Genomic DNA, 17,784 nt, shown 5'->3' on the forward strand with positions numbered 1-17,784 from the left:
GCAGTTGCCTGTTAACTAATCAAAACCGAGTATAAAAAACCACCAAAAGGTAGGAGAAATGCAAATGTCATTTTCATGGTTGCATGGTTGAAATGGAGGCTAAATTATCTCAGAGCTGTAGCTAGTTCCTAAAAAGATCAAATAACCGACTTCAAAAACAAAAACATAAGTTCATATCGTTTTCGTCTCAAGTGCAAAAAAAGGCAACTACACGTGGGTTCCCAGGCGGTCACCCATCCAAGTACTAACCACGCCCTACGCTGCTTTACTGCGGTGATCGGACGGGAACCGGTATATCCAGCGTGGTATGGCAGTTGCCTGTAAACTAATCAATAACCGAGTAATAAAAACCACCAAAAGTGTAGGAGAAATGCAAATGTCATTTTCATGGTTGCATGGTTGAAATGGATGGCTAAATTATCTCAGAGCTGTAGCTAGTTCCTAAAAAGATGATATAACCGACTTCAAAGAAAAAAGCATAAGTTCATATCATTTTCGTCCACAAGTGCAAAAAAAAGGCAACTACACGTGGTGTTCCCAGGCGGTCACCCATCCAAGTACTAACCACGCCCTACGCTGCTTGACTGCGGTGATCGGACGGGAACCGGTATATCCAGCGTGGTATGGCAGTTGCCTGTAAACTAATCAATAACCGAGTAATAAAAACCACCAAAGTGTAGGAGAAATGCAAATGTCATTTTCATGGTTGCATGGTTGAAATGGATGGCTAAATTATCTCAGAGCTGTAGCTAGTTCCTAAAAAGATGATATAACCGACTTCAAAGAAAAAAGCATAAGTTTCATATCATTTTCGTCCACAAGTGCAAAAAAAAGGCAACTACACGTGGTGTTCCCAGGCGGTCACCCATCCAAGTACTAACCACGCCCTACGCTGCTTGACTGCGGTGATCGGACGGGAACCGGTATATCCAGCGTGGTATGGCAGTTGCCTGCTAACTAATCAATAACCGAGTAATAAAAACCACCAAAAGTGTAGGAGAAATGCAAATGTCATTTTCTGGTTGCATGGTTGAAATGGATGGCTAAATTATCTCAGAGCTGTAGCTAGTTCCTAAAAAGATGATATAACCGACTTCAAAGAAAAAAGCATAAGTTTCATATCATTTTCGTCCACAAGTGCAAAAAAAAGGCAACTACACGTGGTGTTCCCAGGCGGTCACCCCTCCAAGTACTAACCACGCCCTACGCTGCTTGACTGCGGTGATCGGACGGGAACCGGTATATCCAGCGTGGTATGGCAGTTGCCTGTAAACTAATCAATAACCGAGTAATAAAAACCACCAAAAGTGTAGGAGAAATGCAAATGTCATTTTCATGGTTGCATGGTTGAAATGGATGGCTAAATTATCTCAGAGCTGTAGCTAGTTCCTAAAAAGATGATATAACCGACTTCAAAGAAAAAAGCATAAGTTTCATATCATTTTCGTCCACAAGTGCAAAAAAAAGGCAACTACACGTGGTGTTCCCAGGCGGTCACCCATCCAAGTACTAACCACGCCCTACGCTGCTTGACTGCGGTGATCGGACGGGAACCGGTATATCCAGCGTGGTATGGCAGTTGCCTGCTAACTAATCAATAACCGAGTAATAAAAACCACCAAAAGTGTAGGAGAAATGCAAATGTCATTTTCATGGTTGCATGGTTGAAATGGATGGCTAAATTATCTCAGAGCTGTAGCTAGTTCCTAAAAAGATGATATAACCGACTTCAAAGAAAAAAGCATAAGTTTCATATCATTTTCGTCCACAAGTGCAAAAAAAGGCAACTACACGTGGTGTTCCCAGGCGGTCACCCATCCAAGTACTAACCACGCCCTACGCTGCTTGACTGCGGTGATCGGACGGGAACCGGTATATCCAGCGTGGTATGGCAGTTGCCTGTAAACTAATCAATAACCGAGTAATAAAAACCACCAAAAGTGTAGGAGAAATGCAAATGTCATTTTCATGGTTGCATGGTTGAAATGGATGGCTAAATTATCTCAGAGCTGTAGCTAGTTCCTAAAAGATGATATAACCGACTTCAAAGAAAAAAGCATAAGTTTCATATCATTTTCGTCCACAAGTGCAAAAAAAGGCAACTACACGTGGTGTTCCCAGGCGGTCACCCATCCAAGTACTAACCACGCCCTACGCTGCTTGACTGCGGTGATCGGACGGGAACCGGTATATCCAGCGTGGTATGGCAGTTGCCTGCTAACTAATCAATAACCGAGTAATAAAAACCACCAAAGTGTAGGAGAAATGCAAATGTCATTTTCATGGTTGCATGGTTGAAATGGATGGCTAAATTATCTCAGAGCTGTAGCTAGTTCCTAAAAAGATGATATAACCGACTTCAAAGAAAAAAGCATAAGTTTCATATCATTTTCGTCCACAAGTGCAAAAAAAGGCAACTACACGTGGTGTTCCCAGGCGGTCACCCATCCAAGTACTAACCACGCCCTACGCTGCTTGACTGCGGTGATCGGACGGGAACCGGTATATCCAGCGTGGTATGGCAGTTGCCTGTTAACTAATCAATAACCGAGTAATAAAACCACCAAAAGTGTAGGAGAAATGCAATGTCATTTTCATGGTTGCATGGTTGAAATGGATGGCTAAATTATCTCAGAGCTGTAGCTAGTTCCTAAAAAGATCAATATAACCGACTTCAAAACAAAAAACAATAAGTTTCATATCGTTTTCGTCCTCAAGTGCAAAAAAAAGGCAACTACACGTGGTGTTCCCAGGCGGTCACCCATCCAAGTACTAACCACGCCCTACGCTGCTTTACTGCGGTGATCGGACGGGAACCGGTATATCCAGCGTGGTATGGCAGTTGCCTGTAAACTAATCAATAACCGAGTAATAAAAACCACCAAAAGTGTAGGAGAAATGCAAATGTCATTTTCATGGTTGCATGGTTGAAATGGATGGCTAAATTATCTCAGAGCTGTAGCTAGTTCCTAAAAAGATGATATAACCGACTTCAAAGAAAAAAGCATAAGTTTCATATCATTTTCGTCCACAAGTGCAAAAAAAGGCAACTACACGTGGTGTTCCCAGGCGGTCACCCATCCAAGTACTAACCACGCCCTACGCTGCTTGACTGCGGTGATCGGACGGGAACCGGTATATCCAGCGTGGTATGGCAGTTGCCTGTAAACTAATCAATAACCGAGTAATAAAAACCACCAAAAGTGTAGGAGAAATGCAAATGTCATTTTCTTGGTTGCATGGTTGAAATGGATGGCTAAATTATCTCAGAGCTGTAGCTAGTTCCTAAAAAGATGATATAACCGACTTCAAAGAAAAAAGCATAAGTTTCATATCATTTTCGTCCACAAGTGCAAAAAAAGGCAACTACACGTGGTGTTCCCAGGCGGTCACCCATCCAAGTACTAACCACGCCCTACGCTGCTTGACTGCGGTGATCGGACGGGAACCGGTATATCCAGCGTGGTATGGCAGTTGCCTGCTAACTAATCAATAACCGAGTAATAAAAACCACCAAAAGTGTAGGAGAAATGCAAATGTCATTTTCATGGTTGCATGGTTGAAATGGATGGCTAAATTATCTCAGAGCTGTAGCTAGTTCCTAAAAAGATGATATAACCGACTTCAAAGAAAAAAGCATAAGTTTCATATCATTTTCGTCCACAAGTGCAAAAAAAGGCAACTACACGTGGTGTTCCCAGGCGGTCACCCATCCAAGTACTAACCACGCCCTACGCTGCTTGACTGCGGTGATCGGACGGGAACCGGTATATCCAGCGTGGTATGGCAGTTGCCTGTTAACTAATCAATAACCGAGTAATAAAAACCACCAAAAGTGTAGGAGAAATGCAAATGTCATTTTCATGGTTGCATGGTTGAAATGGATGGCTAAATTATCTCAGAGCTGTAGCTAGTTCCTAAAAAGATCAATAACCGACTTCAAAAACAAAAACAATAAGTTTCATATCGTTTTCGTCCTCAAGTGCAAAAAAAAGGCAACTACACGTGGTGTTCCCAGGCGGTCACCCATCCAAGTACTAACCACGCCCTACGCTGCTTTACTGCGGTGATCGGACGGGAACCGGTATATCCAGCGTGGTATGGCAGTTGCCTGTAAACTAATCAATAACCGAGTAATAAAAACCACCAAAAGTGTAGGAGAAATGCAAATGTCATTTTCATGGTTGCATGGTTGAAATGGATGGCTAAATTATCTCAGAGCTGTAGCTAGTTCCTAAAAAGATGATATAACCGACTTCAAAGAAAAAAGCATAAGTTTCATATCATTTTCGTCCACAAGTGCAAAAAAAGGCAACTACACGTGGTGTTCCCAGGCGGTCACCCATCCAAGTACTAACCACGCCCTACGCTGCTTGACTGCGGTGATCGGACGGGAACCGGTATATCCAGCGTGGTATGGCAGTTGCCTGCTAACTAATCAATAACCGAGTAATAAAAACCACCAAAAGTGTAGGAGAAATGCAAATGTCATTTTCTTGGTTGCATGGTTGAAATGGATGGCTAAATTATCTCAGAGCTGTAGCTAGTTCCTAAAAAGATGATATAACCGACTTCAAAGAAAAAAGCATAAGTTTCATATCATTTTCGTCCACAAGTGCAAAAAAAGGCAACTACACGTGGTGTTCCCAGGCGGTCACCCATCCAAGTACTAACCACGCCCTACGCTGCTTGACTGCGGTGATCGGACGGGAACCGGTATATCCAGCGTGGTATGGCAGTTGCCTGTAAACTAATCAATAACCGAGTAATAAAAACCACCAAAAGTGTAGGAGAAATGCAAATGTCATTTTCTGGTTGCATGGTTGAAATGGATGGCTAAATTATCTCAGAGCTGTAGCTAGTTCCTAAAAAGATGATATAACCGACTTCAAAGAAAAAAGCATAAGTTTCATATCATTTTCGTCCACAAGTGCAAAAAAAGGCAACTACACGTGGTGTTCCCAGGCGGTCACCCATCCAAGTACTAACCACGCCCTACGCTGCTTGACTGCGGTGATCGGACGGGAACCGGTATATCCAGCGTGGTATGGCAGTTGCCTGCTAACTAATCAATAACCGAGTAGTAAAACCACCAAAAGTGTAGGAGAAATGCAAATGTCATTTTCATGGTTGCATGGTTGAAATGGATGGCTAAATTATCTCAGAGCTGTAGCTAGTTCCTAAAAAGATGATATAACCGACTTCAAAGAAAAAAGCATAAGTTTCATATCATTTTCGTCCACAAGTGCAAAAAAAGGCAACTACACGTGGTGTTCCCAGGCGGTCACCCATCCAAGTACTAACCACGCCCTACGCTGCTTGACTGCGGTGATCGGACGGGAACCGGTATATCCAGCGTGGTATGGCAGTTGCCTGCTAACTAATCAATAACCGAGTAATAAAAACCACCAAAAGTGTAGGAGAAATGCAAATGTCATTTTCATGGTTGCATGGTTGAAATGGATGGCTAAATTATCTCAGAGCTGTAGCTAGTTCCTAAAAAGATCAAATAACCGACTTCAAAAACAAAAACAATAAGTTTCATATCGTTTTCGTCCTCAAGTGCAAAAAAAAGGCAACTACACGTGGTGTTCCCAGGCGGTCACCCATCCAAGTACTAACCACGCCCTACGCTGCTTGACTGCGGTGATCGGACGGGAACCGGTATATCCAGCGTGGTATGGCAGTTGCCTGCTAACTAATCAATAACCGAGTAGTAAAAACCACCAAAAGTGTAGGAGAAATGCAAATGTCATTTTCATGGTTGCATGGTTGAAATGGATGGCTAAATTATCTCAGAGCTGTAGCTAGTTCCTAAAAAGATGATATAACCGACTTCAAAGAAAAAAGCATAAGTTTCATATCATTTTCGTCCACAAGTGCAAAAAAAGGCAACTACACGTGGTGTTCCCAGGCGGTCACCCATCCAAGTACTAACCACGCCCTACGCTGCTTGACTGCGGTGATCGGACGGGAACCGGTATATCCAGCGTGGTATGGCAGTTGCCTGTAAACTAATCAATAACCGAGTAATAAAAACCACCAAAAGTGTAGGAGAAATACAAATGTCATTTTCTTGGTTGCATGGTTGAAATGGAAGGCTAAATTATCTCAGAGCTGTAGCTAGTTCCTAAAAAGATGATATAACCGACTTCAAAGAAAAAAGCATAAGTTTCATATCATTTTCGTCCACAAGTGCAAAAAAAGGCAACTACACGTGGTGTTCCCAGGCGGTCACCCATCCAAGTACTAACCACGCCCTACGCTGCTTGACTGCGGTGATCGGACGGGAACCGGTATATCCAGCGTGGTATGGCAGTTGCTTGTAAACTAATCAATAACCGAGTAATAAAAACCACCAAAAGTGTAGGAGAAATGCAAATGTCATTTTCTTGGTTGCATGGTTGAAATGGATGGCTAAATTATCTCAGAGCTGTAGCTAGTTCCTAAAAAGATGATATAACCGACTTCAAAGAAAAAAGCATAAGTTTCATATCATTTTCGTCCACAAGTGCAAAAAAAGGCAACTACACGTGGTGTTCCCAGGCGGTCACCCATCCAAGTACTAACCACGCCCTACGCTGCTTGACTGCGGTGATCGGACGGGAACCGGTATATCCAGCGTGGTATGGCAGTTGCTTGTAAACTAATCAATAACCGAGTAATAAAAACCACCAAAAGTGTAGGAGAAATGCAAATGTCATTTTCTTGGTTGCATGGTTGAAATGGATGGCTAAATTATCTCAGAGCTGTAGCTAGTTCCTAAAAAGATGATATAACCGACTTCAAAGAAAAAAGCATAAGTTTCATATCATTTTCGTCCACAAGTGCAAAAAAAGGCAACTACACGTGAGGCATTTACGAAAATTATACCTGCTAATTCCACCGTTTACCACAATCGGTGTAACTTTTAAAGATCTGGTTCATTGCGGTTGAATTAATTTTAGAACGCGATTGGTATTCCTATTCCTGATATGTCTTTGACATCTGGCATCCAGATTTTCATTGTTGAAATGTTTTATAATATCGGCATACTCTCCCTCCATCTCGCAAACAGAACATATTCCAGTATCCATTTTAATTTAACAGGTCAATCTCATAAGCTAGCTAGTGGAACAAACCGACAAACCGTCAACCATAAACTAATTTTTGAGGTTATGATTTTAAATTTTAACGGAAAACCTGTCAAAAGTCACTTTTTTCTTAATTTACCGACGGAACTTCTCGATCCATAAATCATAAACCGGGTGCATATATTCGGTATATGGGTAAAATTTCAGAACGGCAATAGTAGAGCTCGAATCAGCTAAGAAAAGGCCACAGGCGTCATCAAACGATGATGTCACGATCTCTATACGTCTCGCTTTAAATATTGCTGCTCTCGTTACTTTCCAAGTTGTTGCAGCCAGTCAGTGGCGTGCTATTATTTTATCAGTAAAATGAAACATTTTCGTCGTTTTTAATAAAGAAAATAAAAGACAACAAGTTTTTCAAAGGAATGGAAACTCCTTCTGCTTCTTTTTTCATAAATTGTAAGACGTTACTGACGATTTCACGGCCTTGGCTGTATATGATAACACCTTTCTTTCTTTCCAACCTTTTTGAAAGACATTTTGACAAAATAACGTTTTTTATTCATAACACTATGTGAACTTCAACTGCGACCATCAACAATACAACCAAAACACCAGACTAAAACGGAACCTAACCTAACCCCCTAAGTCTCCCTGTCCGCCACTACATTTTATTAAACTTGGCAACACCGTTTAGAGTGCCGGCTAGTAAAAGCATATAAAAAGGTCCAAATGTCCCTGGCCGCTGCCGCATCTGTTTTAATTGTGTCCAAGTAAAAACCGTACTACGTTGCCAAGTGGCTTTTTGACCGCTTAACAATATATTTTCGGGAATATTTTAATAGGACGCCTCTGATTATATCTAATGCGACGGCAACTGTAGAAGGAGAAAGAAATAGTTTTAAAAACTGCGTCATTGATGATGCGGTGGCCTTTTCTCATCTGATTCGAGCTCTAGTTACCAAAAACAATTTTCGAACGCTCTAGGTTAAATAGGTATCTACCGGTAGAATATTCGTAAATGCCTGTGGTGTTCCCAGGCGGTCACCCATCCAAGTACTAACCACGCCCTACGCTGCTTGACTGCGGTGATCGGACGGGAACCGGTATATCCAGCGTGGTATGGCAGTTGCCTGTAAACTAATCAATAACCGAGTAATAAAAACCACCAAAAGTGTAGGAGAAATGCAAATGTCATTTTCATGGTTGCATGGTTGAAATGGATGGCTAAATTATCTCAGAGCTGTAGCTAGTTCCTAAAAAGATCAAATAACCGACTTCAAAAACAAAAACAATAAGTTTCATATCGTTTTCGTCCTCAAGTGCAAAAAAAAGGCAACTACACGTGGTGTTCCCAGGCGGTCACCCATCCAAGTACTAACCACGCCCTACGCTGCTTGACTGCGGTGATCGGACGGGAACCGGTATATCCAGCGTGGTATGGCAGTTGCCTGCTAAATAATCAATAACCGAGTAGTAAAAACCACCAAAAGTGTAGGAGAAATGCAAATGTCATTTTCTTGGTTGCATGGTTGAAATGGATGACTAAATTATCTCAGAGCTGTAGCTAGTTCCTAAAAAGATGATATAACCGACTTCAAAGAAAAAAGCATAAGTTTCATATCATTTTCGTCCACAAGTGCAAAAAAAGGCAACTACACGTGGTGTTCCCAGGCGGTCACCCATCCAAGTACTAACCACGCCCTACGCTGCTTGACTGCGGTGATCGGACGGGAACCGGTATATCCAGCGTGGTATGGCAGTTGCCTGTTAACTAATCAATAACCGAGTAATAAAAACCACCAAAAGTGTAGGAGAAATGCAAATGTCATTTCCATGGTTGCATGGTTGAAATGGATGGCTAAATTATCTCAGAGCTGTAGCTAGTTCCTAAAAAGATGATATAACTGACTTCAAAGAAAAAAGCATAAGTTTCATATCATTTTCGTCCACAAGTGCAAAAAAAGGCAACTACACGTGGTGTTCCCAGGCGGTCACCCATCCAAGTACTAACGACGCCCTACGCTGCTTGACTGCGGTGATCGGACGGGAACCGGTATATCCAGCGTGGTATGGCAGTTGCCTGTAAACTAATCAATAACCGAGTAATAAAAACCACCAAAAGTGTAGGAGAAATGCAAATGTCATTTTCTTGGTTGCATGGTTGAAATGGATGGCTAAATTATCTCAGAGCTGTAGCTAGTTCCTAAAAAGATGATATAACCGACTTCAAAGAAAAAAGCATAAGTTTCATATCATTTTCGTCCACAAGTGCAAAAAAAGGCAACTACACGTGGTGTTCCCAGGCGGTCACCCATCCAAGTACTAACCACGCCCTACGCTGCTTGACTGCGGTGATCGGACGGGAACCGGTATATCCAGCGTGGTATGGCAGTTGCCTGCTAACTAATCAATAACCGAGTAATAAAAACCACCAAAAGTGTAGGAGAAATGCAAATGTCATTTTCATGGTTGCATGGTTGAAATGGATGGCTAAATTATCTCAGAGCTGTAGCTAGTTCCTAAAAAGATCAAATAACCGACTTCAAAAACAAAAACAATAAGTTTCATATCGTTTTCGTCCTCAAGTGCAAAAAAAAGGCAACTACACGTGGTGTTCCCAGGCGGTCACCCATCCAAGTACTAACCACGCCCTACGCTGCTTGACTGCGGTGATCGGACGGGAACCGGTATATCCAGCGTGGTATGGCAGTTGCCTGCTAACTAATCAATAACCGAGTAGTAAAAACCACCAAAAGTGTAGGAGAAATGCAAATGTCATTTTCATGGTTGCATGGTTGAAATGGATGGCTAAATTATCTCAGAGCTGTAGCTAGTTCCTAAAAAGATGATATAACCGACTTCAAAGAAAAAAGCATAAGTTTCATATCATTTTCGTCCACAAGTGCAAAAAAAGGCAACTACACGTGGTGTTCCCAGGCGGTCACCCATCCAAGTACTAACCACGCCCTACGCTGCTTGACTGCGGTGATCGGACGGGAACCGGTATATCCAGCGTGGTATGGCAGTTGCCTGTTAACTAATCAATAACCGAGTAATAAAAACCACCAAAAGTGTAGGAGCAATGCAAATGTCATTTTCATGGTTGCATGGTTGAAATGGATGGCTAAATTATCTCAGAGCTGTAGCTAGTTCCTAAAAAGATCAAATAACCGACTTCAAAAACAAAAACAATAAGTTTCATATCGTTTTCGTCCTCAAGTGCAAAAAAAAAGGCAACTACACGTGGTGTTCCCAGGCGGTCACCCATCCAAGTACTAACCACGCCCTACGCTGCTTGACTGCGGTGATCGGACGGGAACCGGTATATCCAGCGTGGTATGGCAGTTGCCTGCTAAATAATCAATAACCGAGTAGTAAAAACCACCAAAAGTGTAGGAGAAATGCAAATGTCATTTTCTTGGTTGCATGGTTGAAATGGATGACTAAATTATCTCAGAGCTGTAGCTAGTTCCTAAAAAGATGATATAACCGACTTCAAAGAAAAAAGCATAAGTTTCATATCATTTTCGTCCACAAGTGCAAAAAAAGGCAACTACACGTGGTGTTCCCAGGCGGTCACCCATCCAAGTACTAACCACGCCCTACGCTGCTTGACTGCGGTGATCGGACGGGAACCGGTATATCCAGCGTGGTATGGCAGTTGCCTGTAAACTAATCAATAACCGAGTAATAAAAACCACCAAAAGTGTAGGAGAAATACAAATGTCATTTTCTTGGTTGCATGGTTGAAATGGAAGGCTAAATTATCTCAGAGCTGTAGCTAGTTCCTAAAAAGATGATATAACCGACTTCAAAGAAAAAAGCATAAGTTTCATATCATTTTCGTCCACAAGTGCAAAAAAGGCAACTACACGTGGTGTTCCCAGGCGGTCACCCATCCAAGTACTAACCACGCCCTACGCTGCTTGACTGCGGTGATCGGACGGGAACCGGTATATCCAGCGTGGTATGGCAGTTGCCTGTAAACTAATCAATAACCGAGTAATAAAAACCACCAAAAGTGTAGGAGAAATGCAAATGTCATTTTCTTGGTTGCATGGTTGAAATGGATGGCTAAATTATCTCAGAGCTGTAGCTAGTTCCTAAAAAGATGATATAACCGACTTCAAAGAAAAAAGCATAAGTTTCATATCATTTTCGTCCACAAGTGCAAAAAAAGGCAACTACACGTGGTGTTCCCAGGCGGTCACCCATCCAAGTACTAACCACGCCCTACGCTGCTTGACTGCGGTGATCGGACGGGAACCGGTATATCCAGCGTGGTATGGCAGTTGCCTGTAAACTAATCAATAACCGAGTAATAAAAACCACCAAAAGTGTAGGAGAAATGCAAATGTCATTTTCTTGGTTGCATGGTTGAAATGGATGGCTAAATTATCTCAGAGCTGTAGCTAGTTCCTAAAAAGATGATATAACCGACTTCAAAGAAAAAAGCATAAGTTTCATATCATTTTCGTCCACAAGTGCAAAAAAAGGCAACTACACGTGGTGTTCCCAGGCGGTCACCCATCCAAGTACTAACCACGCCCTACGCTGCTTGACTGCGGTGATCGGACGGGAACCGGTATATCCAGCGTGGTATGGCAGTTGCCTGTAAACTAATCAATAACCGAGTAATAAAAACCACCAAAAGTGTAGGAGAAATGCAAATGTCATTATCATGGTTGCATGGTTGAAATGGATGGCTAAATTATCTCAGAGCTGTAGCTAGTTCCTAAAAAGATCAAATAACCGACTTCAAAAACAAAAACAATAAGTTTCATATCGTTTTCGTCCTCAAGTGCAAAAAAAAGGCAACTACACGTGGTGTTCCCAGGCGGTCACCCATCCAAGTACTAACCACGCCCTACGCTGCTTGACTGCGGTGTTCGGACGGGAACCGGTATATCCAGCGTGGTATGGCAGTTGCCTGCTAACTAATCAATAACCGAGTAGTAAAAACCACCAAAAGTGTAGGAGAAATGCAAATGTCATTTTCATGGTTGCATGGTTGAAATGGATGGCTAAATTATCTCAGAGCTGTAGCTAGTTCCTAAAAAGATGATATAACCGACTTCAAAGAAAAAAGCATAAGTTTCATATCATTTTCGTCCACAAGTGCAAAAAAAGGCAACTACACGTGGTGTTCCCAGGCGGTCACCCATCCAAGTACTAACCACGCCCTACGCTGCTTGACTGCGGTGATCGGACGGGAACCGGTATATCCAGCGTGGTATGGCAGTTGCCTGTAAACTAATCAATAACCGAGTAATAAAAACCACCAAAAGTGTAGGAGAAATACAAATGTCATTTTCTTGGTTGCATGGTTGAAATGGAAGGCTAAATTATCTCAGAGCTGTAGCTAGTTCCTAAAAAGATGATATAACCGACTTCAAAGAAAAAAGCATAAGTTTCATATCATTTTCGTCCACAAGTGCAAAAAAAGGCAACTACACGTGGTGTTCCCAGGCGGTCACCCATCCAAGTACTAACCACGCCCTACGCTGCTTGACTGCGGTGATCGGACGGGAACCGGTATATCCAGCGTGGTATGGCAGTTGCCTGCTAAATAATCAATAACCGAGTAGTAAAAACCACCAAAAGTGTAGGAGAAATGCAAATGTCATTTTCTTGGTTGCATGGTTGAAATGGATGACTAAATTATCTCAGAGCTGTAGCTAGTTCCTAAAAAGATGATATAACCGACTTCAAAGAAAAAAGCATAAGTTTCATATCATTTTCGTCCACAAGTGCAAAAAAAGGCAACTACACGTGGTGTTCCCAGGCGGTCACCCATCCAAGTACTAACCACGCCCTACGCTGCTTGACTGCGGTGATCGGACGGGAACCGGTATATCCAGCGTGGTATGGCAGTTGCCTGTAAACTAATCAATAACCGAGTAATAAAAACCACCAAAAGTGTAGGAGAAATACAAATGTCATTTTCTTGGTTGCATGGTTGAAATGGAAGGCTAAATTATCTCAGAGCTGTAGCTAGTTCCTAAAAAGATGATATAACCGACTTCAAAGAAAAAAGCATAAGTTTCATATCATTTTCGTCCACAAGTGCAAAAAAAAGGCAACTACACGTGGTGTTCCCAGGCGGTCACCCATCCAAGTACTAACCACGCCCTACGCTGCTTGACTGCGGTGATCGGACGGGAACCGGTATATCCAGCGTGGTATGGCAGTTGCCTGTAAACTAATCAATAACCGAGTAATAAAAACCACCAAAAGTGTAGGAGAAATACAAATGTCATTTTCTTGGTTGCATGGTTGAAATGGAAGGCTAAATTATCTCAGAGCTGTAGCTAGTTCCTAAAAAGATGATATAACCGACTTCAAAGAAAAAAGCATAAGTTTCATATCATTTTCGTCCACAAGTGCAAAAAAGGCAACTACACGTGGTGTTCCCAGGCGGTCACCCATCCAAGTACTAACCACGCCCTACGCTGCTTGACTGCGGTGATCGGACGGGAACCGGTATATCCAGCGTGGTATGGCAGTTGCCTGTAAACTAATCAATAACCGAGTAATAAAAACCACCAAAAGTGTAGGAGAAATGCAAATGTCATTTTCTTGGTTGCATGGTTGAAATGGATGGCTAAATTATCTCAGAGCTGTAGCTAGTTCCTAAAAAGATGATATAACCGACTTCAAAGAAAAAAGCATAAGTTTCATATCATTTTCGTCCACAAGTGCAAAAAAAGGCAACTACACGTGGTGTTCCCAGGCGGTCACCCATCCAAGTACTAACCACGCCCTACGCTGCTTGACTGCGGTGATCGGACGGGAACCGGTATATCCAGCGTGGTATGGCAGTTGCCTGTAAACTAATCAATAACCGAGTAATAAAAACCACCAAAAGTGTAGGAGAAATGCAAATGTCATTTTCTTGGTTGCATGGTTGAAATGGATGGCTAAATTATCTCAGAGCTGTAGCTAGTTCCTAAAAAGATGATATAACCGACTTCAAAGAAAAAAGCATAAGTTTCATATCATTTTCGTCCACAAGTGCAAAAAAAGGCAACTACACGTGGTGTTCCCAGGCGGTCACCCATCCAAGTACTAACCACGCCCTACGCTGCTTGACTGCGGTGATCGGACGGGAACCGGTATATCCAGCGTGGTATGGCAGTTGCCTGTAAACTAATCAATAACCGAGTAATAAAAACCACCAAAAGTGTAGGAGAAATGCAAATGTCATTATCATGGTTGCATGGTTGAAATGGATGGCTAAATTATCTCAGAGCTGTAGCTAGTTCCTAAAAAGATCAAATAACCGACTTCAAAAACAAAAACAATAAGTTTCATATCGTTTTCGTCCTCAAGTGCAAAAAAAAGGCAACTACACGTGGTGTTCCCAGGCGGTCACCCATCCAAGTACTAACCACGCCCTACGCTGCTTGACTGCGGTGATCGGACGGGAACCGGTATATCCAGCGTGGTATGGCAGTTGCCTGCTAACTAATCAATAACCGAGTAGTAAAAACCACCAAAAGTGTAGGAGAAATGCAAATGTCATTTTCATGGTTGCATGGTTGAAATGGATGGCTAAATTATCTCAGAGCTGTAGCTAGTTCCTAAAAAGATGATATAACCGACTTCAAAGAAAAAAGCATAAGTTTCATATCATTTTCGTCCACAAGTGCAAAAAAAGGCAACTACACGTGGTGTTCCCAGGCGGTCACCCATCCAAGTACTAACCACGCCCTACGCTGCTTGACTGCGGTGATCGGACGGGAACCGGTATATCCAGCGTGGTATGGCAGTTGCCTGTTAACTAATCAATAACCGAGTAATAAAAACCACCAAAAGTGTAGGAGAAATGCAAATGTCATTTTCATGGTTGCATGGTTGAAATGGATGGCTAAATTATCTCAGAGCTGTAGCTAGTTCCTAAAAAGATCAAATAACCGACTTCAAAAACAAAAACAATAAGTTTCATATCGTTTTCGTCCTCAAGTGCAAAAAAAAGGCAACTACACGTGGTGTTCCCAGGCGGTCACCCATCCAAGTACTAACCACGCCCTACGCTGCTTGACTGCGGTGATCGGACGGGAACCGGTATATCCAGCGTGGTATGGCAGTTGCCTGCTAAATAATCAATAACCGAGTAGTAAAAACCACCAAAAGTGTAGGAGAAATGCAAATGTCATTTTCTTGGTTGCATGGTTGAAATGGATGACTAAATTATCTCAGAGCTGTAGCTAGTTCCTAAAAAGATGATATAACCGACTTCAAAGAAAAAAGCATAAGTTTCATATCATTTTCGTCCACAAGTGCAAAAAAAGGCAACTACACGTGGTGTTCCCAGGCGGTCACCCATCCAAGTACTAACCACGCCCTACGCTGCTTGACTGCGGTGATCGGACGGGAACCGGTATATCCAGCGTGGTATGGCAGTTGCCTGTAAACTAATCAATAACCGAGTAATAAAAACCACCAAAAGTGTAGGAGAAATACAAATGTCATTTTCTTGGTTGCATGGTTGAAATGGAAGGCTAAATTATCTCAGAGCTGTAGCTAGTTCCTAAAAAGATGATATAACCGACTTCAAAGAAAAAAGCATAAGTTTCATATCATTTTCGTCCACAAGTGCAAAAAAAGGCAACTACACGTGGTGTTCCCAGGCGGTCACCCATCCAAGTACTAACCACGCCCTACGCTGCTTGACTGCGGTGATCGGACGGGAACCGGTATATCCAGCGTGGTATGGCAGTTGCCTGTAAACTAATCAATAACCGAGTAATAAAAACCACCAAAAGTGTAGGAGAAATGCAAATGTCATTTTCTTGGTTGCATGGTTGAAATGGATGGCTAAATTATCTCAGAGCTGTAGCTAGTTCCTAAAAAGATGATATAACCGACTTCAAAGAAAAAAGCATAAGTTTCATATCATTTTCGTCCACAAGTGCAAAAAAAGGCAACTACACGTGGTGTTCCCAGGCGGTCACCCATCCAAGTACTAACCACGCCCTACGCTGCTTGACTGCGGTGATCGGACGGGAACCGGTATATCCAGCGTGGTATGGCAGTTGCCTGTAAACTAATCAATAACCGAGTAATAAAAACCACCAAAAGTGTAGGAGAAATGCAAATGTCATTTTCTTGGTTGCATGGTTGAAATGGATGGCTAAATTATCTCAGAGCTGTAGCTAGTTCCTAAAAAGATGATATAACCGACTTCAAAGAAAAAAGCATAAGTTTCATATCATTTTCGTCCACAAGTGCAAAAAAAGGCAACTACACGTGGTGTTCCCAGGCGGTCACCCATCCAAGTACTAACCACGCCCTACGCTGCTTGACTGCGGTGATCGGACGGGAACCGGTATATCCAGCGTGGTATGGCAGTTGCCTGTAAACTAATCAATAACCGAGTAATAAAAACCACCAAAAGTGTAGGAGAAATGCAAATGTCATTATCATGGTTGCATGGTTGAAATGGATGGCTAAATTATCTCAGAGCTGTAGCTAGTTCCTAAAAAGATCAAATAACCGACTTCAAAAACAAAAACAATAAGTTTCATATCGTTTTCGTCCTCAAGTGCAAAAAAAAGGCAACTACACGTGGTGTTCCCAGGCGGTCACCCATCCAAGTACTAACCACGCCCTACGCTGCTTGACTGCGGTGATCGGACGGGAACCGGTATATCCAGCGTGGTATGGCAGTTGCCTGCTAACTAATCAATAACCGAGTAGTAAAAACCACCAAAAGTGTAGGAGAAATGCAAATGTCATTTTCATGGTTGCATGGTTGAAATGGATGGCTAAATTATCTCAGAGCTGTAGCTAGTTCCTAAAAAGATGATATAACCGACTTCAAAGAAAAAAGCATAAGTTTCATATCATTTTCGTCCACAAGTGCAAAAAAAGGCAACTACACGTGGTGTTCCCAGGCGGTCACCCATCCAAGTACTAACCACGCCCTACGCTGCTTGACTGCGGTGATCGGACGGGAACCGGTATATCCAGCGTGGTATGGCAGTTGCCTGTAAACTAATCAATAACCGAGTAATAAAAACCACCAAAAGTGTAGGAGAAATGCAAATGTCATTATCATGGTTGCATGGTTGAAATGGATGGCTAAATTATCTCAGAGCTGTAGCTAGTTCCTAAAAAGATCAAATAACCGACTTCAAAAACAAAAACAATAAGTTTCATATCGTTTTCGTCCTCAAGTGCAAAAAAAAGGCAACTACACGTGGTGTTCCCAGGCGGTCACCCATCCAAGTACTAACCACGCCCTACGCTGCTTGACTGCGGTGATCGGACGGGAACCGGTATATCCAGCGTGGTATGGCAGTTGCCTGCTAACTAATCAATAACCGAGTAGTAAAAACCACCAAAAGTGTAGGAGAAATGCAAATGTCATTTTCATGGTTGCATGGTTGAAATGGATGGCTAAATTATCTCAGAGCTGTAGCTAGTTCCTAAAAAGATGATATAACCGACTTCAAAGAAAAAAGCATAAGTTTCATATCATTTTCGTCCACAAGTGCAAAAAAAGGCAACTACACGTGGTGTTCCCAGGCGGTCACCCATCCAAGTACTAACCACGCCCTACGCTGCTTGACTGCGGTGATCGGACGGGAACCGGTATATCCAGCGTGGTATGGCAGTTGCCTGTAAACTAATCAATAACCGAGTAATAAAAACCACCAAAAGTGTAGGAGAAATGCAAATGTCATTATCATGGTTGCATGGT

The 17,784-nt window shown here is 42.4% G+C and overlaps 51 non-coding genes and 1 pseudogene across 51 annotated transcripts; all 52 read right to left on the reverse strand.

Moving 5' to 3' along the window:
- Positions 1–201: 201 nt before the first annotated feature.
- Positions 202–319, reverse strand: LOC145739595 (5S ribosomal RNA). Its single transcript, XR_014181104.1, has one exon. It is a non-coding gene; the product is annotated as a 5S ribosomal RNA (ribosomal RNA).
- A 197-nt stretch (positions 320–516) lies between these two features.
- On the reverse strand, positions 517–635 carry LOC145739613 (5S ribosomal RNA). Its single transcript, XR_014181118.1, has one exon. It is a non-coding gene; the product is annotated as a 5S ribosomal RNA (ribosomal RNA).
- Positions 636–832: 197 nt separating this feature from the next.
- On the reverse strand, positions 833–951 carry LOC145739624 (5S ribosomal RNA). Its single transcript, XR_014181130.1, has one exon. It is a non-coding gene; the product is annotated as a 5S ribosomal RNA (ribosomal RNA).
- A 197-nt stretch (positions 952–1,148) lies between these two features.
- LOC145739601 (5S ribosomal RNA) lies at positions 1,149–1,267 on the reverse strand. Its single transcript, XR_014181109.1, has one exon. It is a non-coding gene; the product is annotated as a 5S ribosomal RNA (ribosomal RNA).
- A 198-nt stretch (positions 1,268–1,465) lies between these two features.
- LOC145739636 (5S ribosomal RNA) lies at positions 1,466–1,584 on the reverse strand. Its single transcript, XR_014181141.1, has one exon. It is a non-coding gene; the product is annotated as a 5S ribosomal RNA (ribosomal RNA).
- A 197-nt stretch (positions 1,585–1,781) lies between these two features.
- LOC145739648 (5S ribosomal RNA) lies at positions 1,782–1,900 on the reverse strand. Its single transcript, XR_014181152.1, has one exon. It is a non-coding gene; the product is annotated as a 5S ribosomal RNA (ribosomal RNA).
- Positions 1,901–2,096: 196 nt separating this feature from the next.
- LOC145739574 (5S ribosomal RNA) lies at positions 2,097–2,215 on the reverse strand. The gene has a single exon (XR_014181084.1). It is a non-coding gene; the product is annotated as a 5S ribosomal RNA (ribosomal RNA).
- A 196-nt stretch (positions 2,216–2,411) lies between these two features.
- LOC145739586 (5S ribosomal RNA) lies at positions 2,412–2,530 on the reverse strand. The gene has a single exon (XR_014181095.1). It is a non-coding gene; the product is annotated as a 5S ribosomal RNA (ribosomal RNA).
- A 198-nt stretch (positions 2,531–2,728) lies between these two features.
- Positions 2,729–2,847, reverse strand: LOC145739593 (5S ribosomal RNA). The gene has a single exon (XR_014181102.1). It is a non-coding gene; the product is annotated as a 5S ribosomal RNA (ribosomal RNA).
- A 197-nt stretch (positions 2,848–3,044) lies between these two features.
- LOC145739597 (5S ribosomal RNA) lies at positions 3,045–3,163 on the reverse strand. The gene has a single exon (XR_014181106.1). It is a non-coding gene; the product is annotated as a 5S ribosomal RNA (ribosomal RNA).
- Positions 3,164–3,360: 197 nt separating this feature from the next.
- Positions 3,361–3,479, reverse strand: LOC145739606 (5S ribosomal RNA). The gene has a single exon (XR_014181111.1). It is a non-coding gene; the product is annotated as a 5S ribosomal RNA (ribosomal RNA).
- A 197-nt stretch (positions 3,480–3,676) lies between these two features.
- Positions 3,677–3,795, reverse strand: LOC145739607 (5S ribosomal RNA). The gene has a single exon (XR_014181112.1). It is a non-coding gene; the product is annotated as a 5S ribosomal RNA (ribosomal RNA).
- Positions 3,796–3,993: 198 nt separating this feature from the next.
- LOC145739594 (5S ribosomal RNA) lies at positions 3,994–4,112 on the reverse strand. Its single transcript, XR_014181103.1, has one exon. It is a non-coding gene; the product is annotated as a 5S ribosomal RNA (ribosomal RNA).
- A 197-nt stretch (positions 4,113–4,309) lies between these two features.
- Positions 4,310–4,428, reverse strand: LOC145739608 (5S ribosomal RNA). Its single transcript, XR_014181113.1, has one exon. It is a non-coding gene; the product is annotated as a 5S ribosomal RNA (ribosomal RNA).
- A 197-nt stretch (positions 4,429–4,625) lies between these two features.
- LOC145739609 (5S ribosomal RNA) lies at positions 4,626–4,744 on the reverse strand. The gene has a single exon (XR_014181114.1). It is a non-coding gene; the product is annotated as a 5S ribosomal RNA (ribosomal RNA).
- Positions 4,745–4,940: 196 nt separating this feature from the next.
- LOC145739610 (5S ribosomal RNA) lies at positions 4,941–5,059 on the reverse strand. The gene has a single exon (XR_014181115.1). It is a non-coding gene; the product is annotated as a 5S ribosomal RNA (ribosomal RNA).
- A 196-nt stretch (positions 5,060–5,255) lies between these two features.
- LOC145739611 (5S ribosomal RNA) lies at positions 5,256–5,374 on the reverse strand. Its single transcript, XR_014181116.1, has one exon. It is a non-coding gene; the product is annotated as a 5S ribosomal RNA (ribosomal RNA).
- A 199-nt stretch (positions 5,375–5,573) lies between these two features.
- Positions 5,574–5,692, reverse strand: LOC145739612 (5S ribosomal RNA). The gene has a single exon (XR_014181117.1). It is a non-coding gene; the product is annotated as a 5S ribosomal RNA (ribosomal RNA).
- Positions 5,693–5,889: 197 nt separating this feature from the next.
- On the reverse strand, positions 5,890–6,008 carry LOC145739614 (5S ribosomal RNA). Its single transcript, XR_014181119.1, has one exon. It is a non-coding gene; the product is annotated as a 5S ribosomal RNA (ribosomal RNA).
- A 197-nt stretch (positions 6,009–6,205) lies between these two features.
- LOC145739599 (5S ribosomal RNA) lies at positions 6,206–6,324 on the reverse strand. The gene has a single exon (XR_014181107.1). It is a non-coding gene; the product is annotated as a 5S ribosomal RNA (ribosomal RNA).
- Positions 6,325–6,521: 197 nt separating this feature from the next.
- Positions 6,522–6,640, reverse strand: LOC145739600 (5S ribosomal RNA). The gene has a single exon (XR_014181108.1). It is a non-coding gene; the product is annotated as a 5S ribosomal RNA (ribosomal RNA).
- Positions 6,641–8,088: 1,448 nt separating this feature from the next.
- On the reverse strand, positions 8,089–8,207 carry LOC145739603 (5S ribosomal RNA; annotated as a pseudogene).
- A 199-nt stretch (positions 8,208–8,406) lies between these two features.
- LOC145739615 (5S ribosomal RNA) lies at positions 8,407–8,525 on the reverse strand. Its single transcript, XR_014181120.1, has one exon. It is a non-coding gene; the product is annotated as a 5S ribosomal RNA (ribosomal RNA).
- A 197-nt stretch (positions 8,526–8,722) lies between these two features.
- LOC145739616 (5S ribosomal RNA) lies at positions 8,723–8,841 on the reverse strand. Its single transcript, XR_014181121.1, has one exon. It is a non-coding gene; the product is annotated as a 5S ribosomal RNA (ribosomal RNA).
- A 197-nt stretch (positions 8,842–9,038) lies between these two features.
- On the reverse strand, positions 9,039–9,157 carry LOC145739602 (5S ribosomal RNA). Its single transcript, XR_014181110.1, has one exon. It is a non-coding gene; the product is annotated as a 5S ribosomal RNA (ribosomal RNA).
- Positions 9,158–9,354: 197 nt separating this feature from the next.
- On the reverse strand, positions 9,355–9,473 carry LOC145739617 (5S ribosomal RNA). Its single transcript, XR_014181122.1, has one exon. It is a non-coding gene; the product is annotated as a 5S ribosomal RNA (ribosomal RNA).
- Positions 9,474–9,672: 199 nt separating this feature from the next.
- LOC145739618 (5S ribosomal RNA) lies at positions 9,673–9,791 on the reverse strand. The gene has a single exon (XR_014181123.1). It is a non-coding gene; the product is annotated as a 5S ribosomal RNA (ribosomal RNA).
- A 197-nt stretch (positions 9,792–9,988) lies between these two features.
- Positions 9,989–10,107, reverse strand: LOC145739619 (5S ribosomal RNA). Its single transcript, XR_014181124.1, has one exon. It is a non-coding gene; the product is annotated as a 5S ribosomal RNA (ribosomal RNA).
- Positions 10,108–10,307: 200 nt separating this feature from the next.
- Positions 10,308–10,426, reverse strand: LOC145739620 (5S ribosomal RNA). Its single transcript, XR_014181125.1, has one exon. It is a non-coding gene; the product is annotated as a 5S ribosomal RNA (ribosomal RNA).
- Positions 10,427–10,623: 197 nt separating this feature from the next.
- On the reverse strand, positions 10,624–10,742 carry LOC145739621 (5S ribosomal RNA). Its single transcript, XR_014181126.1, has one exon. It is a non-coding gene; the product is annotated as a 5S ribosomal RNA (ribosomal RNA).
- A 196-nt stretch (positions 10,743–10,938) lies between these two features.
- On the reverse strand, positions 10,939–11,057 carry LOC145739622 (5S ribosomal RNA). Its single transcript, XR_014181127.1, has one exon. It is a non-coding gene; the product is annotated as a 5S ribosomal RNA (ribosomal RNA).
- Positions 11,058–11,254: 197 nt separating this feature from the next.
- Positions 11,255–11,373, reverse strand: LOC145739623 (5S ribosomal RNA). The gene has a single exon (XR_014181129.1). It is a non-coding gene; the product is annotated as a 5S ribosomal RNA (ribosomal RNA).
- Positions 11,374–11,570: 197 nt separating this feature from the next.
- Positions 11,571–11,689, reverse strand: LOC145739625 (5S ribosomal RNA). Its single transcript, XR_014181131.1, has one exon. It is a non-coding gene; the product is annotated as a 5S ribosomal RNA (ribosomal RNA).
- A 199-nt stretch (positions 11,690–11,888) lies between these two features.
- Positions 11,889–12,007, reverse strand: LOC145739568 (5S ribosomal RNA). Its single transcript, XR_014181078.1, has one exon. It is a non-coding gene; the product is annotated as a 5S ribosomal RNA (ribosomal RNA).
- A 197-nt stretch (positions 12,008–12,204) lies between these two features.
- On the reverse strand, positions 12,205–12,323 carry LOC145739626 (5S ribosomal RNA). Its single transcript, XR_014181132.1, has one exon. It is a non-coding gene; the product is annotated as a 5S ribosomal RNA (ribosomal RNA).
- A 197-nt stretch (positions 12,324–12,520) lies between these two features.
- Positions 12,521–12,639, reverse strand: LOC145739627 (5S ribosomal RNA). Its single transcript, XR_014181133.1, has one exon. It is a non-coding gene; the product is annotated as a 5S ribosomal RNA (ribosomal RNA).
- A 197-nt stretch (positions 12,640–12,836) lies between these two features.
- On the reverse strand, positions 12,837–12,955 carry LOC145739628 (5S ribosomal RNA). The gene has a single exon (XR_014181134.1). It is a non-coding gene; the product is annotated as a 5S ribosomal RNA (ribosomal RNA).
- Positions 12,956–13,153: 198 nt separating this feature from the next.
- Positions 13,154–13,272, reverse strand: LOC145739630 (5S ribosomal RNA). Its single transcript, XR_014181135.1, has one exon. It is a non-coding gene; the product is annotated as a 5S ribosomal RNA (ribosomal RNA).
- Positions 13,273–13,468: 196 nt separating this feature from the next.
- LOC145739631 (5S ribosomal RNA) lies at positions 13,469–13,587 on the reverse strand. The gene has a single exon (XR_014181136.1). It is a non-coding gene; the product is annotated as a 5S ribosomal RNA (ribosomal RNA).
- A 197-nt stretch (positions 13,588–13,784) lies between these two features.
- Positions 13,785–13,903, reverse strand: LOC145739632 (5S ribosomal RNA). Its single transcript, XR_014181137.1, has one exon. It is a non-coding gene; the product is annotated as a 5S ribosomal RNA (ribosomal RNA).
- Positions 13,904–14,100: 197 nt separating this feature from the next.
- On the reverse strand, positions 14,101–14,219 carry LOC145739633 (5S ribosomal RNA). The gene has a single exon (XR_014181138.1). It is a non-coding gene; the product is annotated as a 5S ribosomal RNA (ribosomal RNA).
- Positions 14,220–14,418: 199 nt separating this feature from the next.
- LOC145739634 (5S ribosomal RNA) lies at positions 14,419–14,537 on the reverse strand. Its single transcript, XR_014181139.1, has one exon. It is a non-coding gene; the product is annotated as a 5S ribosomal RNA (ribosomal RNA).
- A 197-nt stretch (positions 14,538–14,734) lies between these two features.
- LOC145739635 (5S ribosomal RNA) lies at positions 14,735–14,853 on the reverse strand. The gene has a single exon (XR_014181140.1). It is a non-coding gene; the product is annotated as a 5S ribosomal RNA (ribosomal RNA).
- A 199-nt stretch (positions 14,854–15,052) lies between these two features.
- LOC145739637 (5S ribosomal RNA) lies at positions 15,053–15,171 on the reverse strand. The gene has a single exon (XR_014181142.1). It is a non-coding gene; the product is annotated as a 5S ribosomal RNA (ribosomal RNA).
- A 197-nt stretch (positions 15,172–15,368) lies between these two features.
- Positions 15,369–15,487, reverse strand: LOC145739638 (5S ribosomal RNA). The gene has a single exon (XR_014181143.1). It is a non-coding gene; the product is annotated as a 5S ribosomal RNA (ribosomal RNA).
- A 197-nt stretch (positions 15,488–15,684) lies between these two features.
- On the reverse strand, positions 15,685–15,803 carry LOC145739639 (5S ribosomal RNA). Its single transcript, XR_014181144.1, has one exon. It is a non-coding gene; the product is annotated as a 5S ribosomal RNA (ribosomal RNA).
- A 197-nt stretch (positions 15,804–16,000) lies between these two features.
- Positions 16,001–16,119, reverse strand: LOC145739640 (5S ribosomal RNA). Its single transcript, XR_014181145.1, has one exon. It is a non-coding gene; the product is annotated as a 5S ribosomal RNA (ribosomal RNA).
- A 197-nt stretch (positions 16,120–16,316) lies between these two features.
- Positions 16,317–16,435, reverse strand: LOC145739641 (5S ribosomal RNA). The gene has a single exon (XR_014181146.1). It is a non-coding gene; the product is annotated as a 5S ribosomal RNA (ribosomal RNA).
- Positions 16,436–16,634: 199 nt separating this feature from the next.
- Positions 16,635–16,753, reverse strand: LOC145739642 (5S ribosomal RNA). The gene has a single exon (XR_014181147.1). It is a non-coding gene; the product is annotated as a 5S ribosomal RNA (ribosomal RNA).
- Positions 16,754–16,950: 197 nt separating this feature from the next.
- LOC145739643 (5S ribosomal RNA) lies at positions 16,951–17,069 on the reverse strand. The gene has a single exon (XR_014181148.1). It is a non-coding gene; the product is annotated as a 5S ribosomal RNA (ribosomal RNA).
- A 199-nt stretch (positions 17,070–17,268) lies between these two features.
- LOC145739644 (5S ribosomal RNA) lies at positions 17,269–17,387 on the reverse strand. The gene has a single exon (XR_014181149.1). It is a non-coding gene; the product is annotated as a 5S ribosomal RNA (ribosomal RNA).
- A 197-nt stretch (positions 17,388–17,584) lies between these two features.
- LOC145739646 (5S ribosomal RNA) lies at positions 17,585–17,703 on the reverse strand. Its single transcript, XR_014181150.1, has one exon. It is a non-coding gene; the product is annotated as a 5S ribosomal RNA (ribosomal RNA).
- Positions 17,704–17,784: the final 81 nt, after the last annotated feature.

The sequence above is a fragment of the Ips typographus genome, unplaced genomic scaffold, assembly GCF_016097725.1.
Source record: "Ips typographus isolate SLU unplaced genomic scaffold, UJ_Ityp_2.0 IpsContig33, whole genome shotgun sequence".
Lineage (NCBI taxonomy): Eukaryota > Metazoa > Arthropoda > Insecta > Coleoptera > Curculionidae > Ips > Ips typographus.